This window comes from Polistes fuscatus, unplaced genomic scaffold, assembly GCF_010416935.1.
Source record: "Polistes fuscatus isolate 324 unplaced genomic scaffold, CU_Pfus_HIC Scaffold19, whole genome shotgun sequence".
NCBI lineage: Eukaryota > Metazoa > Arthropoda > Insecta > Hymenoptera > Vespidae > Polistes > Polistes fuscatus.
In genome coordinates this window covers 2,926,050-2,952,651 of record NW_025113095.1, presented here as the reverse complement: position 1 = coordinate 2,952,651, position 26,602 = coordinate 2,926,050, and the positions used below count along the sequence as shown (strand labels likewise).

Sequence of the window (26,602 nt, the reverse complement as noted above, 5' to 3'; positions counted from 1 at the left end):
ATAGTGTTGGTAATAACAGCGGCAGTTTATGTGTTACACGTTTTTAAAAGCGTACGAATATAAACGATAAATGATAACGCGACGTTAAAAATGTTTATTGCCGTTCGTTGGATGAAAATTAACGACGAACGGTTTCTAACGATTATGAAAATTACCTATCGAATTCGTTCAATATAAAATATTCTCAACTTAAATTCTACACGTTTCTATGTATAACCAATCGTGTCAGATGAATTTCGAATTAATTAACAACACTGAGAGACTAACGCGAAATTTGTACATTTTTTTTGGCTCCGTAGAAGCTATAATTTGAAGATTAAATATAATAACGCTTGTCACAGATGACCCAAATGGCCACGGGTAATCAACGTGACAGTCAACGTTATTCGAGTCCCAGAGAGCTCGTTGGAAAAATCTTTCCTTTTTAATAATACACGACTGGTAAAGATCGGTAAAGTTGAACGGGAATTTCAGTAAACCGTAGCAGTTGTCCAGAACGGTCGAATGCGTTCGATCTTTTCGACGTAAAATCCGAAGAACTCGGACCGGGTAACTCGGGACTCGGTTAGTTACTATAATAATAGATTTTATATATTGCACAGTGTAAGAAAAGAAAGAGAGAAAGTTTATGACGTAATCTTTATTCGATTCCTTAATCGAATCGACTAGTAGCGTATAACAGGCACTCAGCAGACGGGGCTTTGAAATTTTCATAACTGCGAAAACGGACGGTGCGTTCGTTCGTTCGTTCGTTCACGGGTACCGCCCATAATTTGCTTTCAATGACTTACCACGGGCTAATTGCAGAATGCAGCGCGCGGTAATATCGCTTTGCAGGGCTACGTCCGGGAGCCGGCTATACTTTAGTTCGCAATTTAAACTTTACTTCCTCCTGGAATTGATTAGCTTTTAGTAATTAAGCAAGCAACGCCTTGGTCCTCTCCTTCTCTTTCCACCACTAGCGCACCACTTCCTCCTCCTATTTTCCTACTCTCCTCTTCCTCCTCGTACTCCTTCTTCTCATTTCGTTTCTCCCCCTAACCCCTAGCCGTTCTCTTTCCACCCCTTCTTCCTCGCGCTTGCGTTCGATTTGCGCGCTCGAGCACGCGTCCAACCACACGCACCTTAAACTCCGTATATACGAACCTATTCCTCTCTCTCCCTTCCTCCCTTCCTCCCTCCCTCCCTCCCGGATCGTTCCCTCTCTCGTTATCTCTTCTCTCCTTCCACGTTCGTCGAGTGGTTTTAATCAACGCTCCACAAATGTGAAACCAACAGAGGCGAAAGAAGACAAGGACGGCCAACCAGGCAGATAAAAAGAGAGGAGGCATGCAGTCGGACGGATAGATAGCCGGATGAGTAACCGGATAGGTAAATAGATGCTTCCCAGATTGGCGAATATTTCATGAGCTCTACCAATCTCCCTCTCCCTCTTTCCAAACCCTTCTTCTTCTTCTTCTTCTTCTTCCCATTCTAACGAGTGAAATTAATGCCACGGCTATCCTTAAAATCAATTTTTCCAATTAATTCTTTCTAAATGAAGAAAAATCGATCTAAATATAGTAGTAGCTGTTTTACGTGAAATTCGGAAAACGATTTGAAATAATAAGAATCAAAGGGAAAATACAAGAATTTAGATTCGTGAAATGTGAGCATTTTTCATCATCCTAAGATAAATTCCATATACTTATATGCAACATATGTATATTTTAGTTGTTGTGTAGGGCAACGAAAGGCTAACCTCAATCCTAGCGGTGCCTTGTATACCCCGTCGGATCGCAGCGCGAAGTAATTTTGGCATGGAATGCGTTTCCCTCGATAGCCGCTCGTATAGGGGTAGTAGGAAAGAGAAGGAAAGAGAGAGAAAGCTTGCCCAGCCGGGACAGGGCCGACCAATTTCAACTTCCATTATACACCCTTACTCGATTCGGCCGTAGTATTTCCAAAGTATGCGGCCGGCCCACAGCTCAGCGCGAATCTGCTCTTTGCTGCCTCACCCTACCCTTCTACTTTCACATATCCGCAACCCTCTTGGTTCTATCATTCCTCATTCCTATGTCCTTTTCCTTGTGTAACCGATATCTCCGAAATAAGAACATCGAATAATATGGGATGATCGTGCAAAATAAACTATCGTTTCGTTCCCCGAATTAAACGAAACTTCATCACCGCTATCGATTATTTTCAAAAACACTTTTACCATTTTTAATCGCGCGAGCTTGGACGCTGTATTATTTAGATGAAAAAAGAAAAAAAAAGATAAAATAAAATAAAATAAAAAAAGAAGAAAAAAAAAAAGCAAGCTATCCGATAGAAAATCCTTTTTCAACGAGTAATAAAATATTCGACAGGTTTCGGAAATACTCGTTTACGGCCCGGCACGAGGCTCAACCCCCGACGAATTTAAAAACGCAATTTACGAACGATAGAACGTCGCTCCACGGTCCACGAGGAACGAACGAGGAGAAGTGAGAGGGGAACAGAGGGTGGGAGCAGATATCGAAGTGTAAGTGTACCCCCTTACCCCGTTACTTATCTTTCGCTTACTCATTCTCTCTCTCTCTCTCTCACACTCTCTCTCACTCTCTTTCTACAGACAAGAGTGTACCTAAGCTTAGCTCGTAAAAATGTTGTTTTTTAATTTAAGAGACGCCGTGAGGTTAATATATGGCTTTAATTTCAGGATTTCATTTAGGGGTTGGCGGCACACACTTTCTCTCTCACTCACTCTCACTCACTCTCATTCTCTCTCTCTCTCTCTGGTTCTTTGTCCAGAGAGAAAGGACGAACGCAAACCGGTAAAATCACTCTGAGGAGATGGAAAAGTAGTAGTAGTAGTAGTAGTAGTAGTAGTAGAAATAGGATGAGAGGGTGGGTGGGGGGGTGTAGAAGACGAGCAACTCCCGTAGGAAAAGATAGCGTCGACTTGCGTTGGAAACGCAATCCAACGATAGAAACTGTTTCGTAAGGAAAGGAAGAGTGTGTGCAAGAAAGAAAGAGAGAGAGAGAGAGTGAGTGGGATGAGTGGAGGGGTGGAGGGAGAGAAATGGAAGATCCAGGAGGATGGCGACCACTTCCGGCCGCGAAGATTGACTTCCGACTCCCACCTTGACTGAGTCTAGTCGGTACACCACCGAAGCGAAAAACCAATCGGAAGACGCGCCCCTTCGAGCGCACGAATTCGACCCGCCAACCCCCCTTTTGCTTCCCTCGAGACGATCTCTCGAGGAGACACCTACACGCATAAACCTATATGTAGGTATATCAACTGAGATAATGTCGGGACTACGTGAAAACTCGAATGTTGAAAATTCCTCGTACTTCTTCGCGAAGAGAAATAGAAAATGCGAGAGAGAGGAAAAGAGAGAGAGAGAGAGAGAGAGAGAGAAGCACATGACTGTAATAGTACTCGAAAGATTTTTATCGGAAAAGAAGAAATCGTTTCTAAAACGATTCTCGAGTTTATTATATACGAAATAGTCGAATACGATAAATCATGTGACGGGAAGTTTCACATAGAGATGCGATTCTCGTCTAACGCAAACCATTTTCTCTCTCTCTCACTCACTCTCTCTCTCTTTTTCTCTCTTTCTCTCCGCCCACCTCTAGAAAAGCGAACGGCAATCGGCGCAATTAACGTTTCGACGATAAATTAAAGCGCGTTAATTACGGAATGACCTTGGATTCCATTAGAAGAACCCGCAAAATACGAGCCCCGTTCCAACACACACACACACACACACATATATATACACGCAAACCTGCACATGCGCGCGTATTACAAACACATGCATACATACATGCATGCAAATACATAGAAAGGTAGTAGTAATACGTTTATGCATGTATTACGTCGAAGAGAGATGCTGGCTTGTGTTCTCGCTTGCCCACCTTCTGCCATCGCTCGGCACCTTAGTCCAGGCAATTACAACGGTCATCGCATGCGCCCAGGCAATTAAGGCGCTCCCCAATTAATGCCTCGCCAGCTCTCGCCGTGGTGAACATTAAGGCGAACGATCCTTGCACAAACAACGCCTTCCCCACGTCGCCTAAGACCGGTCGAAGACTCTCCTCGGAGTCTCGAAATTCTTCGAGTTTAACGACGAAATATGCTAACACGAATATAAACGTAGGAACCATTTCGAAAATCAGAATAATAATAATAATAATAATAATGGATCGGAGATAAATCGATTGCGTGTATAAAGAGGAAAATTAAAGTATAATCATTGTTGCGTTTATGATTAAAAAGCAAAAGCTAACTAAAGTAGTAGTATAACATACAACAATTACTTTGAGTAAGTCTTTTATTATATTATTAACGTTGCAAGAAATTCTACGAGCGGTGCACGATTAATTGACCATTGATTGTATCCTTTTTTTTCCCGTTCTTTTCTTTCTTTCTTTCTTTCTTTCTTTACGAAGGTAGGTACTTCATACATGAAAGTTCGTTTCATTGTAAAATACAAGCCTGTACGCTAAAGACGTAATTGCCACTCGAAAATAAATTACACAGGACTGGAGTGCATATTATCGAGAATGCAATATATCTTCCCTCTCCCTCTCTCTCTCTCTTCGTGCTTTCGTTAAATCAAGCGTAATTGCGCGCGTGCAAAGTCTTCCTCGGAGATCCTCGATGCGATCTATATACGGTTACGATACTCCATGATGATCTTGACCCGTAATTTCATAGGTCGATACTTCCTTAAGGCGCTCTCGATCAGACGAACCAATCGTCTTCTTATTAACGATTAACAAATCTAAATTTGAATCTCTTTCGAGGAAAAATAATACGCGTTCGGAATGATTTTTTCGAAAAATACTCTTCGATGCTTCTACCGCCATCTGGGATTACGGCTATTAAAAAACAACAAAAAAATATACACGCGACAATAGATACTATTTCGTAAAACAATTAAACTTATGACTTATCAAATATATATATAAATATACGGGATACATATTCGACGTGTCAGTTTAACGACTAAATTCAAAATCGAATTGTCAATGATATTAATTACATTGTTATGATTACGGCACAGATAATAAGATATAATATGTAATTAAAATGACTTACACATCAGTCGCAGACGAGGAAAGTGTATCCACTATATCAAAAATCCTCAATGAGTCCACCTGTGGCAGCTGATGAAAACGATTCCAGGAATTCAGACGAGGACACTTATCCGACACTCGAGATAAGCCAGTAACTATGCTCTTTCGAGGGAAACACAAGCGGCGACAGGAAGAGATGGGAAGAGGTGGGGAGAAGAGAGAGAAAAAAAAAGAAATTTTCGATATCGTACCGACACTTATTGCGGTATAATCTTCGATACTTCAGCACGCGCGGGTTATATTTTTAAATAATAAACACGATAGAGACGGGGAGAGAGAGAGAGAGAGAGATAAAAAAAGAAAGAGAGAGAGAGAGGGGGGAAAAAAATACAAACAAATAAATAAAACCTTTTTTATCCTAATTTCTATTGGACGTATTCGTAACCGCGCTCTCTCTCTCCTTTCCTCCCTCTCTCTCTCTCCCACTCTCTCTCTTGTCGCACAATGTCAACGATGGCGTTATCGTCGCGACGCGCCTCAATGCGGTTTTAAAAAAGCGTCCTTCCACGAGGAAGGTCTAGACCAGAATAAGAAGGAATGACACGAGCGCGTCACGAGACCCACCGAGTGCCCCCGGTCTAATGGTTGCGCGCGCAACTCATCTTACCTCGGCTTTCTCCGTAACATTTCGACTCGAATAAACGAATACCGCGCGCGCTCGTTCTACGCTTTCGAAAGTGTAAGTAAATAAAAGTATATATACAAGTATATATACGAGTATATATACTTTCGGAATGATCGCAGGATCTTTTCGTTGTTTTTCTGTTGTTGTTGTTTTCGATCGGAATCGGATCGATGTTAACAGAAACGTATCGATTTAAATTCATATCTATAGGATAGATGAACGGGGACAGGTATTTAATCTCGGACCTGAGATTAACGAGTATCTAAATTTTGATGTCCCGTGGAAAGAAAAATAAAAAAGAATGGTAAATTTCCGTTGGCACGTATAAGCTTTTTTCAGTTGGTGTTTTTTAAAACGAACGTTGCTCTCCCAAAAAGTCGATGGCATCAAAGATACGCCCGTCACAATAATCGACTACGCAAAAAAACTCTTTACCGTCTAGCCATTGGAAATTCGTGGCATGCTGCGTCCCGCTAGGTCTTGCATCCATAGAGACAGCGATAATTACGGTTAATGTAAACGTTCGTTAATGGATGTCATTAAATACGGCACTGCAGGGCAACGGGCCGTGCGCGGGGGGGCAAGTATGGATGGGGGCTCGTTGGGGGAGGGAAGAGGGAGTAATAGTTGGAAGGACGAAGCTCGTGCGCGCATGCGACCACCAGTCGTTCCAATTATATTAATTAAATGAACAATATAATTAGCTAATTAAATCTAAAACGGGCCGGAGCCCGTGGCCTTACTAGTGAAAACCGGGCGAGTTAAAATTCGTTTAGCGCGATCCGCTTGAGCTCGGCGGCTATCGCTTCTAAGCGAGAGAGAAAGAAAGCAAGAAAGAAGGAAAGAAAGAAAGAAAGACTCGAATGAAATGCTTTGCCACGTACCGAAAAAAATATAGAGCTGCTTTTTAATTTCGCACCCAACGACCGAGAGAGAGAGCGGAGTTGAAAAAACGTTGCTAAAATTTGATCCAACTTTTCAGAAGCTTGCTGTTCTGTGCTCTCCCGCGCGTATTTGAATACCCATACTTGTAACATTGTGCATATGTAACCGTACCTGCACGACCGAATACATTTACCCGTGTATACGTGTAAACGTATACACGTAAAATGGAGCACAAAGTTGAACTAATGATTTTAGTTTTGCCCGTAGTTATATTAACTATAAGATCAAATGATTTTTTTCCCTTCCCTTTCCCTTTTAGTTAATACTACTGACCAAAGGACGATCGAAAACTAAATATTAAATTGAAAATTGAAATCGAAGTAGCAATCGGTTTACATAGCAGGCAATCAGCGATATTCAATAGTACTTGGGATCGTTCGGATGTATCAAAAACATTGCTACGGCCGCGTATCGAGACTTCGTTGAAATGTATCGTTTTCCTGTCGATATATCGAATTTCAAACGTCAACGTGTGCATCGCCAGCAACCCTATAGATGCGCGATACCATATTTAATAGAAATAGAGAACAGCAATATTTCGAGCTTCTAATTAATCGAATACCTTCAACGCTCGAATCGAAGTTAACCGGTGCATTTTCATCGACGTGTCGCCTATTTATTCACCGTTATACCTCACAGCAATACTATTCTTTCGCCTTCTTCCTCTCTCTCTCCCTCTCTCTCGATTTCTTTCTCTCTCTCTTTCTCTCTATCTCTCACTCGAGCTTCCTGATCGCAATAAATCACGTTTAGATGAAACGGCGAAAGTTATTAACGATGGAACTATGCGCTAATTGCTGTAATAATTAAATCCCCCGGCAATTCCTAATTGCTAAAACAATGTTGATTAATGGTTGATGAGTAATTACGCTAACGTCCGGTTTAATAACGCGGCATCGAATTGCATACTCAGAGATATGTACCTACTACTACTACTACTACTATTACTACTATTACTGCTACAACTACAAATATATATGGATAAACATATGCGTGTTCTTTTGCGAATCGTAGAAAATGTTTGACGTGTACAATTAAAAATTCTTACTTGAGACCGAGGAGTAGAGTTCGTCGACTATTTTCGACAGCTCGTACAGTTTTACCGAAAAATCCTTTGGCGTATATAGACGTAGACGTCGCACTTACCTTAGAGTATATTCGACGACGTTATTCATGTATATACACCATACATTTATGTATACGTTGCTTGGTTCAGAAGCTTTACAGGCAGCAGGCGGTTACAGTGGCCCTTGAAAAGCACCTCGTGTCATTAGTATGTTAATTGGTAACAGCCGCACCCTGGCTGCCACGGCGCGTTTCGCACACACATACCAGCCGCGAGTCCGACGTGTTTATACGTTAAGATGTTTAATCGCTTCTGTGTAATTAAACTGTCCCTCAAAGGGTTAATTGTCCCATAAACCCATGAATACGTTAACGAGCTCGCCGTGCTTAGCCTTCTGGCAGACTTGAGAAAAGAACAAGAACGGACGGAGGAAGGAAGGAAGGAAGCAAGCGAGCAAGCAAGCAAACAACCAACCAAGTGCCAAAGGAGAATGAGAAAGAATGACAATGCGGGGAAGGAGAAGATGTCGATTCGAAACACCGATCTTTCGCCCTGTCGATCCGCACTACGCGAACACCTACACGAAACACGCATATAGAAATTTCCTCCCCCGCATAATAGATTCCAGTTCACGCGCGCGTTTAATAATGATGTAATTATAAATGTAATTGCGCGGACATGTGAAATGCATTATGCATTAGTTTCGCAAGCATGCACGACGACGACGACGATGACAACGACGACGTCGGCTCCATTTGAAATATTTCAACGTTCGTTGAATGCATGTTAAAGCGAATCCCGGCGTATAATGTTTTGATAAGTCAAAGAGAACCGTCAATTTAAAAGGATCATCTGGTATATACACCCTCGATTTCTATTAAAGACGATCATCTCTAATGGTAGCGAAAACACTCGGAGAAATAAATCGTGAAATAACCAGCGGCAGCAAAAGAAGAAGAAGAAGTGAGAATCAAGAAATGTAGGGAGGAACTATGAGTGGAGGATAAAAAAGAAAAAGTGCTTGGATGAAAATTAATTCATTACTGTAATGCGTTACGCGGGAGAACGGCTAAGTCGCTGAAATGTCGGAAAGCAAGCATTTCGCCAAAGATGGATGCCTCGTTTTCATTTGGAAAATTAACGCTCTCCATTATCCAACGTTTTCTTTCTCGGACGATCATTTTCTTTCCTTTTCTTTTCGGTCTCGCCAGGTTTCTCTCGGCATCCCTCTTGTATCATCTCGACTCCTAATGTTCCCATCTTCAAAGAGCCACCCACCATGGACTTCCTTCCTTCTTGTCTAACAGTTCGCTAACGATCCGTTCCTCTTGAAATTCCAGAGACTCCTTCACTCGCGTGATCGATCAACGATCGCTTCTCCTTCAGAGTTGAACAATAAAAAAGAAAAAGAAGAAAATGAAGCTTACGAGGAGAGACTAATTACGTACCAAAGAGTGAGAGTGAGAGAGAGATAGAAGACAAGTGTACTGAATGACACAGAACTATGTATTCCCTAAGAGGTAGGAAGTCTCCGAGCGAACAGAAGAGGAAACGTCCTCCTCGAATCGAATATCGAGTGGTGATCCTGGAAACGGCAATATCAGTTCGGCAAACCCTCGAATGAACTGCAGAGAACGACTAGCTGGTTTGCCACCACCGAGTGGTGGTATGGCCTATCGAGTAGCCGTCACCGAACATGTAACTAGATTTAACCCCCGCAACTCTACGTTCAACAGACGCACCTTCTCGCCCGCACCTTCTACGGCTTTCAATCCTATTCTATTCCAATTCACACTCCACTCTACTCAATTCCACTTCTCTACAAGTTCCTCCTTTGCTTTTCTCTCTCTCTCTCTCTCTCTCTCCCTCTCTTTCTAGCACTCATCTTTGCCTAGACTATAGAGCAGAGTTGGGCATCAATTACAACCACTGCCTTTCAACGTTGATACTTAGCCATCCCTAATAACAATAATAGCAATAATAATAATAGCCAGGAACCGGTCTGCGTTTGGTTCAAGATTCAAATGACATCCAGCACTCTCTCAATGAAACTGTACTAAAGATAAAAACCATCAATTACTATAAAGATCTAATATCTTCAAAAACGACGCGATCCTCTTCCTCCAACAACAGGAACAACCCACTACTCGTTGCATCTTCTTACTTTTCTCAAGTGTTTCTTAAACGACTCTCTCTCATTCACTTATCCTCTCAACCACTACATTTCTTTTTATTCTCCTAAAGCATTCTTACTTTTATCTTGTAATGTCGGAAACGACGAAAGACGTCGTTTGATCTTTTGCCCGATTAAACGGGGAGCATGCGTAGTACCTGCTAACCAACGATTAGTCCATCTCGTGCAAGATTTTGTTTGAAAGAGAGAGAGAAAGTAAAAAAGGAAAAAGAAAAAAAAAGAGAGAGAGAGAACAAAGCAAGACCCTCCTCCTCCTCCTTTAGAAAATCCGTACACGAAGTCGTAGTTCCTCGCGTAGCTCGAAAAGCAAGCAAGCAAGCAAGCAAGCGATTCTAAAACTAGCTCCTGCGCGGCCCCGATGTAATTTTCTGAATGACTGCGTAATTAAAACTCTAATTTCCTGAGCTTAATTGACCGAAGTCTCGATTCCCTCCTTCGGTTGGATTCCCCCCTACTTGCCCCTTCCCCCATACCTTCCTATCCTCTTACCTTAAACTCCACCACCCTTAAAACCTCTTACACTCGTAAGAAGGGTTGGATGCGCTAGAAAGGGTAAACCCCACTATCGGACTCTTTGTACTTGCCCGTACTTACGAAAGCTGGAGAAAGCGTGCATCGATACGATCCTACGATTTGCCATTACCCAACGCAAAACATTAGTTGGTCTGACGCCTTACGTTATTTCATTCTTAGCAACGATGAAAGAGAAAACTTAAAGGATATAGCGTAAAGAGAGGAAAAAAAAGAAAACATTTCTCGATACTATACGCGATCCTTCGAATTATCGACGAGTATGGACTGACACAAACAATGCAATGCTGTTACGTTGAATCCGGCAACATCAAAAATACATTAAGTTCATAGAAATCTGGAATAATGGACTTGGTGTGTTGTTATCCATTGATGTGGACACCTTGATAAAGTGATTTATATTTCTCTTCGGACTTATCACACATTGCCAAATGTAATAGTAGTAGTAGTAATAGCAGTAGCAGTGGTAGTAGTACCTTTTCGAGTTCTTAAGTTTCTTTCTATCTATCTATCACGAGAGAAGAGGGAGAGGAGAAGAAGAGGAGCAGCTCGGAGAGCCGATGTTAGAAAGAAAGTACTCATCTAGACGTTTGCCTCCATAAAGTTTTCATACGAAGATTTTCGTTGCTTTTTTTTTTCGTTGCTTTTTTTTTTTTTTTTTTTTTTTTTTTTCAGGAAGGTCCTCACTTCCAGCAACTCGCCATTAAAAAGAACAAAGCCTATTTATTTCCCTGACAGTATCCCTCGGGAAAAACGTGCTGTCTTCTTCTTCTTTTTCTTCTTTTTCTTCTTCTTCTTCTTCTTCTTTTACTACTCCTCCGTGTCCTCTACGTCCTGCAGGTTCGCGTAGGCGGGTGCGCAAGGCTACCACAGCTTTTTGGATAATTACAGCCGTCGGAGACGGCCGGAGGCAATTATAATTGCCGGCTCCTTTCGCAATTATAAGTTTCTGCAAGACTTGGCGTTCGCCGGTAAGGGAGAGTTCGTAGTGGTGCTGCTGGTGGTGGTGGTGGTGGTGATGGTGTCGGAGTGGTGCACTAGTGGAGAAACCTGGCTGGCGCGTTACGTGGCGCGAGCCCGTGTAACGGACGTGACTCGAGTAAGAGGGAGACAACGCGAGCGAACTGAAGCTCGAGGAAGAGCAACGGAGTAAAGAGAGGTGTACGAGGCGCCGTCCTGTAGGTACGTGGAAACGTTAATTGAGGTGACCTGCTCGAAAACTAGTTACCGCCGACAACTTCCCGAGAATCCTGGGCCTCAAATCATCAGCCAACCTCTACCTCCCTATCCTTTACACCGAACAAGAAGAAGAATAAGAACAAGAACAAGAAGAAGAAGAACAAAAAGAAGAAATAAACTACACTAATAAAAGAATTTTCCATGTGTACGTAGGATCCAATTCCTGATGTCATCGAATGTAATCGCGTGGACATCAGTTCTTTGGAAACTACCTCTACACTCTATGAAATTACTTTAAGAGGTACGTGTTACATTCTAATGATGACTCATCGGCGACTAGAATCTAAGGCACTTAACGAAAAGCACGCTAACTCTCTAGGGAGTGGAGGATTTCACTATGTCTGTAGTTACTACGTACTACATCGGTGGAAACAGCATTTCCTTATTGAGCGTATACATCGCTGGAGTAATCTCCTCTCTCGTATATCACTCTGCGGCAGCCTTTACGATTTTTACCGAAAGCCAAACGTTCGTGCTCTTCGTCTCTCTTCTCTCTTCGCCAAACACCCCTTATGTATTACCACTACTATCTCTTTCTCTCTCTCTCTCTCTCTCTCTAACATAGTACTTTCTCAGAGTTACCGTTCTTTCTTTCTACCCTTCCCTTCCTATCCTTCGCCTTTCACGATCTTTTCTTCTCTCCTTTTATATCTTTCTCTCTTTCTCTCCTACACATATACATGCACGAGGAACATACACACTCTCGTTCGTCGACGCCAACGGAATCGGTGGCTTCGTGGCACGGAGAAGTTAATTATAAGCGATACCAATCTCTCGAGGTTGTTGGGTGGTTGGCAGGACTGGGAAGCCCTGACAGCCAATTACCACTCCGTACCGACCCTCGCGCACGAGCGAACTCTCTCTCCCTTAGTCCCTCGGACACCCCTTCGTCTCTTTCCATCCTTCTCTCTCTTTCTCTGAACATACACGAACGCACAGTTACTCGATCTTTCGTTCTCCCGAGTAAAGCCCTCCTTCTCTCTATCTCTCTCTCTCTCTCTCTTATGCTTTCTCGCACGTTCTACGTGCTGTCGTACACACAAACCGACAACACACAGGTACACACATACTTAACGATATAGGAAATTAAAAGACTAGGCGATGATTGCGCACGGCCTAAGTTCCGCGTTCGAGTTTGGCTTTCGGCACCCTTTTACCCCTTTTCTCTCTTCATCCTCTTCATCCTCCTCATTCTCCTCCTCCTCTTCTTCTTCTTCTTCTTATTCTCCTGCTACCCTGGTCTTAGTGGTAAGAAAAAGAGAGGAACGCAATTCCTCAAACCTTCCGTATGTTCTATTTCCCGTTAGCGCAAATTACGAAACCGGCCGAGAAAAGTGATTGGGATTGGTCCTATTTAGCGAGGGGTTAGCCCGTTTCGCTTCGTTAAAGTAGCCAGCTGAAACGGACGGATAGAAAATCAAGAGAGAGAAAAAAAAGAAAGAAAAAAAAAAGAGAAAATGAAAGTAAACGTTTGATCGAGGATCGAGAATGGAATCGAATCGTTTGGTCAGGGAGACCAAGAAAGGACTGGGATTATGAGCTCTTGCTCGAGCTACGCTACGAGTGGATACTTCGTGAACCCGTGGTAGGGTTTGAACGATCTCTTTACTTCTTCCTAAGAAGCATTTCTCTCTTACTTTCTCTTCCTTCCTTCCTTCCTTCCTTCCTTCCATTCTTCTCACTCACCGATTGTGAGAGACGAAAAAAAATAAAAGACCGGTACACCAAGTTGGAAGACGTGCTGCAAACGGTGCAATTTATATCAATTAAACTGAGACTATATTATAATATAGTGTGTATATTTATTTTTGAACCTACCACGAAGAAGACTGAAAAAAATGTTCATCCAAACGCGAGAGATGAACTGAAAAGTTTAAATTTTATCACGTGGAAGGCTGAATCCGACTCATGTATTTTTCTATAATTTTTCTATTTCTCCAATTAAACTGTACAAAATATATTTTTCCACTTAATAAACAAACTTGTATAAATACATTTTTCATTATTTTATTAACATATTTGAAATATATAAATTGTTAACATATATATAGGCACGTAAGTGTTTGCGCGAGACGCATATATGCGGTGGTAATCCGCAAAGGGTTAAAACCTTCTTGCGTTAACTTCTACCTTATTCTTCCCCTTTTGATTTCCATTCCTACACCATTTTACTTTTCATCGATGCACATGTATTCTTCTTCCAAGGCAAGCAGTTTTACCGACGCTAAGAGTAAATCCTGGCAAGAACGTTCGTAAAGAGGAAAAGGCAAAGAGAGACAGAGAGAGAGAGGAAGAAAGAAAGAAAGAAAGGGATACTCCAAGAGATCTCTTCAATGCCTTTCCAAGTTTCTCAATGTTGAAAAGTCAAAGTACATTCACTCTCGAACCGAACATCTCGAATCTTAAAAAGAAAGAGAAATAAAGTGGATGAAGGGAATAAAAAAAAGAAAAAAGAAATCAAAAAAATGCTTCCAATCTAAACAGATCGGTATTTTTGGTTTGAGCAAACAAGGACAAGGACCTGAGCAAACGTCTTAAACGAAAGTATTTCTACTAACAACGATATTGGACGGAGTAAAGGGCTCGTACAAACGCTAAAGGGACAACGATGTTCTGCGTAGGGTAGGAAGGAGAACGTAACGTAGAAAGGAGGGTGGTTAAAGTGAGGGGTGCGGCAACGTGCTAGCTGGCAGTTACCGGGCTCGGCTTGTACCCTGGTTGGCCCAGAGTTAATTATAACCGATGGTTATCAACCGGTTAACTCCGACACGCCATTACGTGCCTCGGCTGCCACCTCCGTCTGTTTCTATCTCTCTCTCTCTCGCTTTCTCTATTTACGCCACCGAGAACTGGGAGTCTGCATCGAGATTTCCGAGTTTCGCTCTACGCTCCATCGCAAACCTAACCGCACAAACACGAATCGCGAATAGACACCCCTTTCCTGTTGCCATACCTACCAACATTTCGCACGGTGAACGAATGTTTCTTATTAATGGGATTCGAGCTCGATATCTTCTTCTTCTTCTTCTTCTTCTCTGAACCTGTACGATTCCTCAAAAAAGAACATACTCAACGATGATACACTCGTAAAAATGAGTTCGCCGTTCTGTTCACAAATTTTCTTCGTCGGATGGGAAAAGTTTATAAAAAAAAAAATAAAAAACAGCAGAGAAGGGGAAAGAAGAACGAGTGTAACAAAAAACTAGTAGAAAAACAACAACAACAACAACAACAACAATAACAACAACGGAAAAAAGATGGAAGAAAATTAGTGCGAAAGTACGTGCTCGACGTCGAAGAACAACGTTTTTATGAATCGCCGGAAAAGGGCGAGCATAATGAACGTTCCTCGAACCTTTCTGTTTTAATTGCAATTAAGTTTCAACGTAGGACGCACGTTACTCGGTACTAGTCCGCTAAAAGAAAAGAAAAGAAAAGAAAAGAAAAGAAAAACAGGGGAAAAAAGTGAGAAAGAGAGAGAAAGAGAGAGAGAGAGAGAGAGGAGAACAAGAAAAACACACACACATATAAACGTGCACGCACATACAGAGGAAAAAGAAAAAATAAAGCAGAGCCACATTTGCGAATGTATAGAACGCGGTTTTTCTTGTATATTCACTACACAACTACTACTGCTGTTGCTACAACTTCTACTACTACTACTACTACTACTACTACTACTATTACAGAAAAAGAGAGCGATGTCTCTACCTTTTTCTCTTCGGTCTCATTAACATTTAATCGAATACATTCGGAACGCCAAGTGCCGCTTACGATTAAGTCCAGCTAAGACTCTTACATCCGGAGTAGTACTCTCCATTATTGATGCATTCGATTACGGTATACCACTCTGCCAGAGGTATAAATAAAAAAAAAAATAAAAAATACTAAAGAGGATATTAATCGATCACCTTCGAAGCGGAGGAAAGAGATCAAGAAATAAGAAGAATAAAAGTCAAGAAAAACGAAGCAAAAAGTACTAAATAAAATAAAATATAAAAGAATAAAGGAACAGAGAGAGAGAGAAAACAAATAAAACAAACGGGGAAGAAATGGAAAAGGCTCGGTCTCCTTATTCTCTTTCATCGAAAAGCAACGCTGCCTCCTCCTCTTACCCCTGCTGGCAAACCGAGTCGCGTGATCGGCATATCTTTCGCCAAAGAATATCCTTGCTTACGATTTTCTACGCAAGAACGTGAAAGGAAGAGAAACAAACAACGTTTTATCTATTTCTCTCTTTCTCTAATCGATCGCCCAACGGAAGTCTCTTTGGCCATAGGGGTGTGGGAGGAGGGAAGGGGTGGGAGTTTATCGAAGTTAACGGGCTAGCGTTTCTCGAGAAATCAATCCGAGAATGGTCTCGTTAATCTGGCGGCGGGGGTGGTTTCTGGATGCTTGGTTGCTCTTACATCACGTAACGGGGCTATCCAGCACTAGGTAAACCAACACTAGCAACAACGTCGACACCAACACACAGTGGCAACGGCAGTGGCGTTGCCACCCACTCCCCGCGACGGCCCCTTCTCTCCTACGGTCTAGGTCTGCAAGTGACTGAGTGGTTATTTAGGTAAGAGCCACCCTCCCCTGCACACGGAAGCTGCTCCTCCTCTATCCAACGCTAAGTAATGGTCCCGCAACATATTGTGCAAAAAAAGCTCGCTCGCTTATTTACGCGAGGCTAAGAGCGAGACGGAAATGGAGGAAGATGAGAGTGGTAGAAGGAAGAAACTCTTCTGCCAGAGATAAAACATATATACGTTAAGATATAGATGAACGGACACACGCACGCGGATCTTACCCACATTGCGAGGAATAAGAACGAAGGAAAACTTTAGGCCAACAACAACTTATATTACACGCAACAACAACAACAACAACAACGACAACAACAACAACAAAATAACGTAGGAGAGATGGGGAAGAGCAAATTACGCTTATCCCTGATATTCCCTTTGAAACTTCTGCAACTCCTCTCGTGTACCTTTTTCTTACCTTCCTCTATCATCCAAACAACCAATCCCTCTGTCCCAAACCTGCAAGTCCTTACAAATTCGAGATTTCGTTAATAAACGAATCGTATATCGAATAAATTGAAAATTCGACGACACGCCGAGATGTTTAGCATACAAAATTTAAGCCGTTGAGAGCGATTGGCGATTGTTCGTTAAGAGTTCAAAAGGCCAACGAAGATGGAAAATAGAGAAAGAGTGGAAAAATGAAAGAAAGAAAAAAGAAAGAGAAAAGAGCATTAAATCACAGCGATATCGTGCGCCTGTGAGGAGAATCCGTGACTCCTATGTCAGCGACGTAATTATGGATTAGGTGAATGGAAAGCTGCTTTTATCGCATACGGAGGGTGTCACTGAGAACCCATTGTTGCCGTCTACTGCTCCAAGGGGATGAATGGGTGAACGCGCGCGCACACCCAACTCTGATACTCTTACATCGAGAAAAAGGTCATAATCGTACTCAAATGCTTCCAATTTCATGCCTAGAATGTATATACACGACTGTGCAAACGAACGCGAAGACGTTTCTTGGACCATTCGGGGTCGGGAATACATTCTTTTCTTTTTTCTTTTTTTGGCAATTAATTTTCCAAATGTATCGAATTTATTCATTATCTTTCAAAACGCGATAACTTTTTGTTTCATTCTTTCGCCAGTAACGTAATTATTGCACACCGTATACATTAAAAGTGTCTCGCATTTTTGAAACTCCCAATACGTCCTTGTAAAACGAATACACTTTAATCGTGTCAAGAATTTTACCTTGTCAAATGCGTGATATCTAATTAGGGTATCGCCAAGCTAAATTAATGCTAATATTTATGCCTTCGTGAAAGGTTTAAAAATAAAAAGTTAGATTAAGAACGAATGAATTAATATCGGGAGTTCTCTTTTTATTTTTTTTTTTTAATTACTCTACGATATGTCAGTTTTTAAACGCACACAAGAGTATAACCAGATCCGATAAGTATTACCAGAGTTATGTTACCTTGAAGCCATTTAACAGAAAAATACGAAGAAATTTGTTTGCCCACCCTATATAAATATATTTATGCATGTATGAACGCATGCATGCATGCATATACGTATGAATTATGGAGGTTAGTGGTAAGGAGAATCATCTCTGTATATGAAAAATTTTCCGTCGAAATGTATGAAATTAGGGTGGCGCCACATTAGCATCAGGGTAAATTTTAAAAGAAGCGCCAAATATTATTAGAGTAGGATTGAGAAATAAACAAAGAAAGAAAAACTACCGCATACTTCAATTCGTCTACAATTGCTACATTCATGCCATACCCTTTGTCTGCACCAGCGCCATTCTGGAAAGTTTTCGAACTATTATTTTCAGCAAAAGCCGGACACTTTTTCAAATTTTCTCCCATAAGAGATGATTCTCCTTACCTCTACCCACCATAGTATGAATGTATGCGTGGCCATATTCTCCTACAATATAACGAAGGAATAAATATAATCCGTAGTTACCCCGATGTTCCATATATCTAACCGAGAGAATAATAAATAATAGTAGTTTGTAGGAAAAAAGCGGAATATCGCTTATTCGATGAAGAGAAACGAAGGGGGAATTTTTGGATGGTCGATTGAGATCTAAATGGTCAGGGATCGGGAAGAGTGCGCGTACGCGTGCAATATAGTTCGATGACGTTAAGATAAAGTTTTCGAATAGAACGATCGACGATCTGTACAGAAAAAAAAAAGAAAAAAGACAAAAAATTCGACGCGATTGAAGTGTTCAAAAGGGGAAAAGAAATCAGACGAGAAAGAAAAGAAAAAGAAAAAAAAAGAATAATACATTTGGGCAAATGTTTCTTCCGCGTTGTTATTGGTCTCGACGTTAAAAAGAACGGGCCGCGAGTTCCGCAATGTCATTTGCCAAGGAATAAACCCGTACCAACGGAGAAAATGTATTCACCCCTCCTCGGAAAAACGTGGTGCGGCTTATATCGAATAGTACGACGTTCTTCTCTCTCTCTTCGTGCATAGAAACTAATTTATGGTTTATCTAAGCCTACATTTTTGTCAGCAGGCTCGCTGCGAGCGGCTTTCGAAAGCTCTTTTCTTCCCCTAATGTTTCTCATCGGGGTGACGCGTATCTATTTGAAAGGATCTAATAATTACCGATGTTTAACCTTGCGTGACGTTCAGAGTTCTTCTCTCCCCTTATTTCATTGTCTATCGGGGACAGTTACGTTGCGTTCGAGATTAAATGGAAAATTTGTTCGTCGCGAGATTTTTTAGCGATCAATAATTCGTTGAGAATTTTACAACGCATTTTTGATCGATTACAAAATATTCGAACGAATGAAACAATCGTACGATGTCTGAAACAAATGCAAACAATATTCCCATGATGTTAATTGTCACGGTTGTTAACAAAATTAACCATAGTAGATATCGTCGAATGGTTAAAGTAAGCGAAACCAATGCAAAAATATTCGGATCCCACGCTTAAGCCTCACCGTGTCGTTTTAACAGAGAGCACAATAAAGAGCAAGCGTTTGGTAACAACGCTAACGCTTTGGACCGAATATTGGGGTAAGAGAGATGATCTGATTACGAAAGCATCATGGGAAAGTCAGACTTCTCAAAGCCGAGGGTAGAAAATGGGGGGGATCGGTTGCTGCTCGTATGCCATTGTCCTTTTGGTGTCGTTGACGAACGTAGATATGTTAAAAAAGGGATACATACGTTGTATACTTGTTCTTCTATTCCCATTATAATATTCCTTTATTATTCAAAGTCGATTAATCGAACTTATTTCCAATTGGATTTCTAAAGGTGAAATGAGAAATCAGTTAAGAAAGTAACGTTACGTTTAACGTTTTAGAAAATAAGGAAATGGTGGAAACGAAAAGAAGAAATGGAATGGAATGGAAAGGAAAGGAAAGGAAAGGAAAATAAAAGGGAGCGGCACAATGGGGCAATACGGTTTATCAGAAGTCGTGATACCAACGCGTTGGACGCGCCTTTTCGCCGCGCGGCTCCATCAATAAAACCAAGTGATTTAGCAAGTCTCCGGTGTCGGAGAAAGAGAGAGAGAAAGAGAAAAGAAGGAGAGGGTGGGTTGGGGTGTATGGTAGGCGAACACGAATTTCCAAGATAAAGGGGTCAACAATGGGCAGTAACCGATGGTTGGTGTTCGGCCACTGTCGAAATGGTGGCCTCAATCACTCGCCGATAACAATGCCACGGGTCTGGTTTATAAATCCGTGCATTGTTGCCAACTTAAAAGCTCTTGCGATCTAGCGGTAAGTAAAAGAGAGAGAATGATAGAAGGAAGGAAGGAAGGAAGGAAGGAAGGAAAGAAAGAAAGAAAGAGAGAATGAAAGAGGGCTTAGCAAAGGTTCTGGACGATGACAGCGACGACGTTGGCAGGCAGGCGCTGAGCTGTACAGCGCTCGAAGTAGTAGGAGAAGAAGGCGAACGAAAGTGGAGAGGATGAGGAAAAGGTAGTGGTGGTGGTGGTGGTGGTAGTAGAGAAGAAGGCGGAGGTGACGGGTGCGAGAACTCCAGCGTGCCAGAGAGACAGGAATGGGACCGAGAGCCTCGGAGGGTGGCAGCGGAGGCGCAGCAGCGGAGCTTGAAAGCCGTGTAAAAGCATTGAGAGCACTTTAATGAATACGATTAGGGGCGTTAACTGTGAAGGATTGCCAACCTGAAGAAAGTGCCGCACAAGGGCAGGGTCCTTCCGTCTCGAGTCTTTATATACTTTTACCTCGGCTAACTTACCGTCTTACCACCCCGAGTTACAGATCCTCTTCTACCTATCTATCTACCTACCTACCTACCTAGCTATCTATCTATTTCCACCGATCCATTTCCATCTTACTCCGTTTCGCCTTTCCTCCGAAAAGGACGCACCCTCGGCCCCGGTTGATCTTGCTCTTTTCAGCTCCTTACCATCCAGCTCCGACCTCGCTAGATAATGTAATTGCTTTTATTTGCATGGAAAGTCTTACCACGGCGCACTCTAACGTATTGACCCGCGAATAAGCAAGCAAGCAAGCAAGCAAGCAAGCAAGCTAGGAAGCAAGCAACCACAAGTCACATAAATATTTCCTCTGGTTTATCGACGTCAACGACATCGACGTCAATCGACGAGGTAGGAAACGTTCGATAATCCGCTAAATTACGATTTAATTACTAATCCTATTAAAAACTTCCTTTAGTTATTTCGAATCTTTCGAAGATATATATCCGCAAAAGAGTAAAGGGATAAAGTCGATTGAAGTCAGCCCATCGTCTTCTTCTTCTTTTTCTTCATCATTTCCCTTCCCCTTGCCGTTCGTGTTTCCTCCCTTTTGTTGTTATCGATTTTAATAATAACGGCTAAGCGCAAACGATGGCCGTCGGGACAGACGGACGGAGATAGAGAATAGAGAGAAGATACTGGCAGGGGGAGACGAGAGAAAGAGAGAAACAGCGACACGTGAGTTACGAAGTGACGGACGGGCGTGCTTAATGCGGATCGTATCCGGCAGAACGAGCGCATTCACGAGACACGTCAATTACGTTCTGCGTGCCCGTTGAGTTCGTGCACGCGGTATAACACAAGAGAGAGAGAGAGAGAAAGAGAGAGAATGAGAATGAGAGAGTATACGTCGTTCGTTTGTATACCAGATTCTATGCCTGCATCCTGCAGGTATGTCAATGCTCGTACATACGTCGATATACGATCATTACAGATGAATCATACGGTGCTACGATTTGAAGAAACTTCTAACTATCTCTTTGTGAGCTAATAACAAGGACACCCTATTGAATAAACTATCTACATTTACTTATAATATTAATATACAATTGATCTCTCTGTCTCGTTGATTGTGTTGCTTCGATATGCCTAATTGATTATTTTTTCTCATTTATCTCTATCTAATTCGATCGTTAACAATGTAACACACGGTTGAAATTGAACATGACGTTCGTCAGGCTTCCCAGTCGACGTTTCGTTCGATACGGCTTGCGTATCCGCGAGCGAAATTAGCCCCGAAATATTTGTCGGTAGGATGGACGGGCCTGACGGAATTGTCTACAAAGCTAAGTTGATGCCAAATTAATTAATTCGAAATGTGGTGAACCGGAAAGTGAAGATTACTCGAGCGTACTATCTCTCTCTCTCTCTCTCTCTCTCTCTCCGTTTCTCTTGCACGCATCGTTGTTGTTCGCATCACCGCGTAAATAGCCAGTAGTTATGCCAGATATGTAACGACAATAGTCGATTATGCAGATCTTGTCCCATGAGTCGCATGATATTCTCTAACAAATCGTATTTACCTTTCGCTAACTTGCCAAACACTAGGATCATCGATTAAGGATTACGTATAATCCTTTGCGATTCGTGTTATAAACGAAATAACTAAATAATCGCGCGTGAAACGTGTTGGCCAATTCTTTATGTCCGCGACAATTGTTCTTCTGATCGCGATAAAAATTCAACGTTAAATTCACAAAAACCTGCGAAAACACTCGACCGGTTCTCGTAGTCGGTCTTGGAGAAAAAGTCGCGTTTTAATATTATATCACGTTGAAATCTTGTTATTCGTTTACGACACAATCTGGAACAGTAGGAAAAGGTCCCGCGAGGACGACTACGTTTCTAATGGAAAAGATACGCCGACGACGAGAACAGCTCGCAGTGCGTTGCGAATCGTAAAACACCAGGAATGTTTGGATTTCAAGTCATGCGAAAGAATCCATCCCAGTCGAAATAGCCCAATCTTACTTTTTCTTATCCAGTTAGATATCTTATTGTATGTTTACTTATATACCAAGGCAACATTATTAATGATACCTTTAAAAGATCGTAAATGAAATACAATAAAGGATGTATAGGTCTGATGATCGTTAATTAATTATAAAAGAGTTAACGATAGTTATTTATTATGTATAACGATGAACGCATTTGACGTTTCCTGTTGGTAATGAGCCTGATTAGTTCATGCTTATCCAAACACTGACAAGAAGGGACAAGAACGTGCATAGGATAGGAAATAACGTTGTTGTGTTAGAGTTCTGATAACACGTGCGTATTGCGATATAAATTCATCTGTTGTTACTATAACAACCATCGATGATACTGCTGCTCTCATCACCACGATATCTTTGAACTTTCAACCAGAATCAAAAAGAAACTTTTGATAAAATATCATCATCATCATCATTATCATCACCTAGCCTTTCTGATCCACTACCGGACACACAAGCCTTCTATAATATTTTTCATTAGAATAGGTTTTAAATGAAACTGCTGAGCTTGACAGACGTATTAGCGAATTGGATAAGAAATGATGTAAATAGGATATGATGATTTCTAGGTAGGATTAGAGGTTAGGAAATGATCTCTCCTAATTTTTACAAGTGGGCAGGCTCGTGTTCCTGAAGTATCCCTTTTTTCGCTGGGATCACGAAAAAAGTCTACCCGCTAACCCTTTTGTTAAGATATATCATTGATAAATTCGTAAGCTAACTGTTACAAAGATAATATTAAAAATAATCAAATGTTGAACAATTGGTATTCAAGTAATTTTATATTCGGAATTAAGATTTTTATTCGACGAGACTATTTTTAGCCAATAAACGCTATCAATCTAAAACCTATTAATAGGTTACCGGTAAATGTGTTAAAACGAACAAATATCTTGACAGAAGAATCGAATACGTAGGACAAGGAACCGCATTCAAATAAAAAAGGGTAGAAGATAAATATGAAAATATCTTTGGAAAGGTGGTTAGTTATTTGGACAATCGTGGATATCGATTAATAGGAGTAATAGGTTTGATTTTTACGTTGACGGTAATGAACAACCAGGCGGCAGGAAACGCGTCGCAACGTAACGTTGCGTTGGCAACACACGACGACGACGGCTCTTCGGTTTTCGCATCGCGACATTGCAAGCTGCCACTCGACTCGACCGCACTAGCTGACTCCACGCAATTATAGATCCCCTAATTACAGAACCTCCACTTCCCTCCCTCCCTCCCACCCTCCCTCCTTCCTCCCCGATCTTCTCGCTCTAGTTCGGTTAATTAATTACTACCTCATTAACCGACACAAACGTACTGCGTTCTCTCTTCTATGGAAACTAAGAGAATGGAATCTCTCCCCCATTTTACGTTTTATACTTCGATGATAGTCCGAGACTCTGCTGCTGGTGCCGCTGCTGCTGCTGCTGGTGCCCCCCCCCTGCCATTGCTGCATTGTCTCCTTTACGACTGTTCGTGAAAATTTTGCGAAACAAATGAACAGAGAGGAGATATTATTGTTTATGACAAAGCCTTTGATGCCTTAAGTTCTTTTCAATTAGAAAAAATAAACTCCATATTTTTTCATTCTTTCTTTATCTCTCCTTGTTGAAGTTCTCGCGTCACGTCTCACGTGAGTTTCAACCGGCATCTTAATCCTCCTCCTACTCCTTCTCGGTCATCCTCGACGATGACGACTCGCAGTTGAAAAAATAAATTCTAATTAAGGGAGTCTTTTTATAAAAGACATGGGCAGAAAATAAGAGAAGCTAAAAAGAAAAAGAAATAAGAAGCAAACGAACGGACTCGTTATCGTACTATCTCTCGTCGTCCGACGATATCTTTTCTCTTTACATTTTTTTTTGTTTTATTTTACTTCCTCTTTCTTTCATATTATTGTTTTTCTTTTTTCCTCTCATCCTCTCTCTCTCTCTCTCTCTCTCTCTCTTTCTCGCTTACTCTTTTTCTCAGGCTAACCACGGTAAAAAAATATGACGAAATGCGCTACGGTTATTAATTACCGGTGTGGTCGGTTCATCGACCTATTTGTAATAGTCTCGTAAATGAACGAAACGGCGATAACGAGTGACGAGCAGGAAATGAGGACCTTGAGGGTTCAGGAGTCGCGATGAGAAAAATAATGAAATCGGGACGTATTAAATGCGATGGCGCGGCCGATGAAAAATAAAAATTAAAAAAAAAAAAAAAAAAAAAAAAAAAGAAAAAAGAAAAAGTAAGGGATGACGAAGGAAAAAAAGTATTTTTCGTGTCGTAGTAACGAAGTGCTAAAATCGTAGTTAAAAATATGTAAAATCACCTATATATATACACACAGATATATGCGTATCTACATACCTACATACATACATACGTAGAAGCAAGCAGTGTATACATAAATATATGTAAAATCACCTCTATATATACACACAGATATATACGCGCGCTCATATCTACATACCTACATACATACATACGTAGAAGCAAGCAGTGTATACATCGAAGAGGGTGAATGGATGTATCTCTCTTGCCCGATAGCAATCGATACTTTACATCCAATCTCATTATAAGCACTTTGTACAAATTAAAAAACGCTCGACTTCGACGAGAACGAACGGTTCGGTTCGCTAACTCTAATCGATTGGACATGAGAGATCTGCACCAGAAGCGTATCTAGTGTAAAATGAATTACGCGAGCCAATGGTAGGTAACTGAATTATATACTACCAATAGCTACACCAATAGATGAAGTAATCGGAGAAACGTGAGTCATCGTAAAAGCCCCCCCTCCCTCCCTCCCTCCCAGCCACCCTTTTTCCTCTTTCCACCACCATCGCTTCCATCTTTCTTATTTTTGAAAAATAAGATATAACTATAGTTGAGAGAGACCGAAATCACCGTCATAGTTGCGACACGTTAGTCGTAAAGGAAAAAGTACTAGCCAGCAGAGTTTTTACTCGATTTAATTAAACGCAATTAAGTGGAGAGTTTTCGTCCGTGGTACATCGGGCCTCTGGTCAAACCCCTTCTTCTTTCCTTCTTCTCTTCCTCCCTCCCTTCCTTCCTTCCCATCCACCATCGTTACCACCTCCTTCTCTACCCACCTCTTTCCGTAGCCCTTTCCAAGCACCCTTCCCTCAGCCCACCTCTGAACGACGACGACGACGACGACGACGACGACGACGACGACGACGACGTATCCAAGAGGGGAGGAGTGTGCCACCCCCTGCTAAGAGGGTTTGCTTGTATCCCCCGAGATGCGTATACGTCATCCGATTAAAATTAGTAATTAGTTAATTAACTTAAGCGCGCGCGGGTACTCCGGACTAAGTAAGTTGACCGCCTGATTATGATGCATCGCTCTTGACTTTGGGTTTATGCAAAAGAAGGAGGAACGGGGATGAAAAAATATTAAAGTGAATAAAAAAAAAAAAAAGGAAAAAAAGAAAAAAAAAAGATTAAGCGAAGAGAAACGCCCGAGATTTATCTTAGACTATCCACCAACTTTTATTACGTACGTTTAAATGATGACTCTGTTAATTAATTTGCGGTTTTGCTTGATTTCAGACAAAAAAAAAACCGGACTCTCAAAAATCGATGATATAAGTTTGAAGAAAAAGGAAAAGAAGAAAATAAAAAGAGATAAATCCGAACGAGACCAGGGCTCGTCTACTTTTGATTACATCAGGAAGTTCGATTTATCAAGTTTAACTCACACGCACCGATATACGCGCGGTCGCGTCCTGATAACGCTGTAGGAGAGTCCAGAGTCAACCCACTATCCTAATTTCGAAGTATCGCTAGGGACGTACGTCGAGGAGAGTAATCCAGAAGTGCTTTCCCGTGTTCCTTAACTAGCCGTTCGTCGTTGGACGATGCGCGAAGTGTGTGAGAACGAAAGCTTACGTCTAATGTAGAAACGAGAATGCCTTCAGGATTTCCTAAGATAATGCTTGGATCCGAAAAGATCGAGAGATCCGTGTATAAGAAGATTCTAACTTATTTCAGTGTGTTCACTTTTATTATTCTTTTCGTACCAATCAATCTCTTAGAAGGAAAATGGCCATAATGGTTGACCAAAAAAATGCAAGATTTTCTTTCGATCAGTTCGGTAAGTG

At 41.5% G+C, this 26,602-nt stretch overlaps 1 protein-coding gene and 1 long non-coding RNA gene across 4 annotated transcripts in view; one reads left to right on the top strand and one right to left on the bottom strand.

The window, feature by feature from the left end:
• Nucleotides 1-5,659, bottom strand: part of LOC122515716 (rhombotin-1-like) — a 77,339-nt gene extending 71,680 nt beyond the window's left edge. Inside the window, exons 1-2 of one of the 3 annotated variants that reach the window (XM_043633134.1) lie at nucleotides 5,464-5,659; nucleotides 5,078-5,217 (exon numbers count right to left, since the gene is read on the bottom strand). The gene's annotated coding sequence lies outside the window, so the exon portion shown is untranslated. Of the gene's footprint in view, nucleotides 1-5,077; nucleotides 5,431-5,463 lie in introns of those variants that run through there. The other 2 variants (XM_043633135.1, XM_043633136.1) reach the window with 2 other exon arrangements.
• LOC122515722 lies at nucleotides 3,112-26,097 on the top strand. The gene is made up of 2 exons (XR_006303356.1): nucleotides 3,112-3,255; nucleotides 26,052-26,097. It is a non-coding gene; the product is annotated as an uncharacterized LOC122515722 (long non-coding RNA).
• Nucleotides 26,098-26,602: the final 505 nt, after the last annotated feature.